Genomic DNA, 5,302 nt, shown 5'->3' with positions numbered 1-5,302 from the left:
TCTCATGTTTTTAATAAATACTTATTCTTCTTTTCATCTTCTCAAACAAATCTACATAATCTGAAACAAATCTTTATGAGGATCTATAGAAATTTCTGAAGATGTATTATAATTTCCATCTGCAAAATTGGAAACAGTATCTGTAGTTTGTGCAAGTCAATAAGCTAAAACACAGCAAATTTGCTTGGCACAAACTACATTGATCTGTATGGCATCTCGAAGAAACATTCACTACAGTCGTCTTGCTGATGATGAAGACGATTCTTGTGATGGTAGTGGTGAAAGGCGAAAGGATCCTCGATTTGACTATACACCTAAATCTTATGATAAAATTCCGTGGAAATCCATCGTTCTTGCACTTTTCCTGCTCTTCCTTGGATGCCTGCTTCTCTTTCTTTCAATCTTCATCTTCACAGGCCACATGGCCGGAGACCATTCCCAAGCATATGGCCTTTTAGGACTTGAGATTCTTACATTCCTGCCAGGTCTCTTATAGACATTCTATGGAAGCATTTCTTAACATAAAGATATCTAGTTAGAAACATTGTGAAAAGCATAGCAAGTTCTAATCACGAATGTTGAACAAAAATGGTTCGATGACTAACATGAAATTTTACTATAAGTTGAGTGACTAGCAGTGTATTTATGCATATAAGTTTGTCGGGTTAGGACTTATCTTTGACAAGTTGAACTATCAAGTAATAGGTGGTCCTGCTTTGTTTTCCTGCATAGTTGCATCTGGAATATGGAAGCACACACAACCACAATGTTGTTTTTAAGTCTCTAGCTATCTTTTGTGAGCTTAGGATGCTTGGCACGTTGTGTGTGCTTCTTATTTATTGCTTGATTTCTAAATTGACTCGCTACAAAATGTATGCAGGCTTCTAAGAAACTCGTATTGCATATTATTCCTGGAGAGGTGCCCAAGGTTATTGCTTTGCTTCAATTCCCGACTATTAAGGTTTTCTGCTGTTTTATGCACCCTTGACATTGGTGTTTCGAAACAAGGTTTTGTTCGGGTTTATGACACAATATACCTGTGTAGAACAGTCAACCTTCACGTTTGGTTGCTTAATTACTTGCATTGTACAAAACGTATGTGCCCCGCCCCTGTTTGACAATCATTATTTGGAAACAAGATGTTTTGAATGCTGATTTTTAGAAGAATGTGCTTAAAAAGTAAGAAAATTTTGAGTTTACGTGCACAATATTTTATTTTGTAATTGTATGATTTAAAATAAGTATGTAGAAAAAAAGAGTTTTTAAATAATGGTTGTCAAATAAGGGCCTAAGGTGAAATCCTATACCATAATATGGCTTTTGTAAAACATGTTTGATACATTAAATTAGAAAGAATAAATTATCATATTTTTTCTTGTACTTCTCAAGTTGAATATCCTACGTTGAATAAAGATAAAAATATAGACCAACTTATAAGGGATTAGACCACTCATTTTAATAAAGTTACATTTTAAGATCTAACCGAAATCTTAATTTGACATTAGAGCCCGTGAAACTCCGTCGAGTGATCAATCAAATTAAGACTCATAAATGAGCACAAGATTTCAAGATTGATTTGTTTAAACGAGCCCCTATGTTGTGGGGACATGTTGAGGGATAAAATCTCATATCAAATAAAGATGAAAAATATAAATCAATTTATAAGGGTTTAAATTACTTCTCTTAATAAGGTTAACATTTTAAGATGAAATCTCAAATCTTTACAGTCTAGTTGAGTGAGTGTTTAGATACAAGCAACGTATTGCTCAATTTCTACGTTTTTACAAGATAAAATGTTCCTCCCTCAAAGGAGATGAAGTATGGAAGAACCTACCTCAATTCTTTATGATATCATAAAGAATCAACTTGTTCTTTTTTCTACCTACATATAGCTTGGAATAATGTCATTGAACAACCCCCTAGAAAACCAGAGGATTGTGTGGCAGCCTCCTATTGGTGCACAAGTAGCAGTCGCACAAACGCTTCCTCAATAGGTGGTTATCACACAACCCCCTAGTTTTTCCAGAGAGTTGTTCAAGTACCCCCCCCCCCCCCTAGCATAAAAATGTAAATATATTTTTCAAATGCATATTTTGTTTTTAAAGAGATTTTCAAAGACAAGAATACAAAAGTAAACAAATAAATAGTTTATAAGGCTCAACACACACTTGGTCAAAGTTGGATTAATTTTAAGGTCTTATTTTGTAAGAAAGATACGTATATCTTGCTTTTATTACTACATGGAAAGTATACGTGCTTGCTTTTGTTGGGTGCAGATTAAAATCTACTAAAAGTTTCAAGTCAAAGTTAATAATTAATTGTAATCACATATTTTTCACAAAATTTTAATCATATATTTTATCAACTTTTATGAAATTATATATGAATCACTTTCACCAATTTGTTTACGACTTCTTCCTCCTATAAGCTACAAACATAATAGCCATGTAGGGAATCCCTTTTGTACAATCGAGGTTGACAACCTCCTCACAAAAGGAGGCCCACGATTTTTTATTCATCATGGGCCCCTTCCTATGTGTGTAGTATGGCCATACAAAATTTCCAATTCAATCAAATCAAATAATGAAGAATCAATGAATAATGGGTAGTTTTGGCACAAAATTATACATTCTTTGTGTTCTTTATTATATTCTTCACTTATTTTGGGTATCTTTTGAATATTTGAATAAGGGTTTGATTAGCATATCATTTACATTGAAAAATCATATTTACATTTAAAGAAAAAAGAATGATGCTCTTAGAAATCGCATCTTTGTTGTATTTTTATTATTAAATATAATATTAAATAATATTTAGTTGGTATTATTTTCATATTTAGTGTGCTTTTTGTGTTCCTGCAACCATTGGATGTAATAGCACTGCAATTGCTATCTGAAATACAGAATACTACTACAGTCGTTATCTGTAAAGTAAAATGACACTAAAGTCGTCATCTGTTGTAATTTGATTTTTTCAACGAAATGACATCTAATAATGGGCCCACTAACGTATGTAACATAAAAGATTGATTAGTCACAAAGAAATATTGAAATAACATAACTTTTATATTATAAAGATGGTGAAAGCACAAGTCATCACACTCATGTGTATCGATTTAGTTAATGAACATATCTATCAACTTTTGTATGTGTCATGTACATATTACAATATAAATAAGTTTCACTTATTATATTTCAAGGACGAATGGACTGTTACTGCTTATACTTGTATTTATAAACATAACGGTACAAATATCGTTTTCATGATCAGTAACGACACGCGTCGTTTGAAATTTTCAACTATATCTGAATTTTCAACAAAACAATATTTAATAATGGACTCCTTAACGTATGTAATATAGAAAATTTGACAATGTCATAAATAACAAAACTATGTTTCACTATTGGTTCTTGGGGCACGGATAAGACGTGACTGCTTATACTCATTTTGCCCTTACTCGAGTATCATTTTTCATTAAAATACATTCTTGAGCGGTAATTTGACCCATTTTAACCACACGTTATTTAATAAAATAATATTACACGTAAATTTAAAATATTTTTTTATTTTTTAACCACATATTCTCCATCATAATACTATTACAAAATTTTATTTATTTATTTTTTTTATAAAAAAAAGGGGCTCAAACAACCTCAAAATGACACAAGGGTCGTTTTCATCTTAATAGTGGCACTTGTGCTGTTTTGTTTATTTTTTTCCACATTTTTTAAAATGTCTTTTAAGTTAATATTTGTGTTTCAATTATACATTTCTTTTTAGTTTGTTGTTATTCCATGATAATGACACATGTTACGTTATTTGAAATATAAGCATCCATGAAAATGACAAAAGTATCGTTACTAAACTTATAAGAGGAAAATGAAAACAACGTACGTGTTGTTATATTTGTTACAAACTTTCATGAGAACAGAACAAATATCATTATTGAGATAAAAATGTTTATGATTCGTTAGGAGGTTCAATATTTGATATTGTTGTATTGAAATAAAATCAAAATATATGAGAAATCAATACAACGGCAAAAGAACTGTTACTGAAATGAAAACAACCCTTCTGTTGTTCTATCTATAAATGTAAGTTAATAAATATGCTTATTAATTGTTAGTCCAGCCTCTCAATGATGGCACAACGTCATTATGATTGTAAATTTACTTATCTATAAGAACGAAACTTGTGTCGTTGTTAAGATGAAAATGCCTATAAAAACTTTACAACCATCGTTATGCTTGTAAATATACTTGTTATGAGAATGACACTTGTGTCATTATTGAGATGAAAACGTTTATGAGAATGATACAACTATCATTATATTTGATTTATAAGCGTTCATGAGAATGACAAAAGTGTCGTTTACAGTATTTAAAATATCTCTGAGAATGGCATCAATGCCGTTACTGAGATGAAAAGTTTTAGGAGAATGACACAAATGACATTACCGAATTATAAACTTCTATTATTACTGTGAGAACAGCACAACTTAAGATGTCCAATTTTAAAGGTCGTTGCGTTGGAAACAAACGAAAATAAAGAAAAAATAATAAAATAACTCAAGTGTCGTTATTAATAATAAAACGACACTTTCATCATTTTGTTTATGATTACGAATTTAAGTAGTCACGATCCGTCCTTGCCTCGAAAAATAATAAGTTGAACTTATTTAAGTCACAAGATAAACATGACATTTTAAAAAATTGAGAGATATGCACATTACTTGTATTTTGTTGAAAATAATAGAATTATTTGTGACTATATATCAAATAATTTATATTATTTCAATTGTTCTTTGTCACGTGACCTACTTTTTTTTTTTGCATACTTTATGGATCCAATGCTCGAGGATAAAAGGTCATTGAGAACGACACTTGTGTTGTTATTTAGATAAAAAGTTCTAAAAGAAAACACAATTGCCGTTCAGAAGATGAAAAAGTCATTGAAAACGACACTTGTGCTATTACTTATATAAAAAGTTCTAAAAGAATGACATAAGTGCTGTTATCGAAATATAATTTCTCCATAAGGACAACACTTGTGCTGTTACTATAAAGAAAATTATACTTATGTCGTTCTGCCTATAAACACGAGTATAGACAGTCACGATCCATCTATGTCCTGAAACTCATTTCAACTGCAAGATTGACATACCGTTTACAAAAATTGAGAAATGTGCTCATTAGTTATATTTTCTAACGAATCAATATAATGAATTGTAATTTTAATAACTCGATATTGTATAGCCTAAGTCAATTCAACCATTCTTTGTCATGTGATCAACCTTTCTGAC

General features: G+C 30.7%; 1 pseudogene; it reads left to right on the top strand.

The window, feature by feature from the left end:
- Nucleotides 1-208: 208 nt before the first annotated feature.
- LOC111372589 lies at nucleotides 209-1,163 on the top strand (annotated as a pseudogene).
- The last annotated feature ends 4,139 nt before the right edge of the window (nucleotides 1,164-5,302 follow it).

The sequence above is a fragment of the Olea europaea genome, unplaced genomic scaffold (genome assembly GCF_002742605.1).
Source record: "Olea europaea var. sylvestris unplaced genomic scaffold, O_europaea_v1 scaffold1016, whole genome shotgun sequence".
Classification (NCBI taxonomy): Eukaryota; Viridiplantae; Streptophyta; class Magnoliopsida; order Lamiales; family Oleaceae; genus Olea; species Olea europaea.
This window is presented reverse-complemented; position numbering and strand designations above follow the sequence as displayed.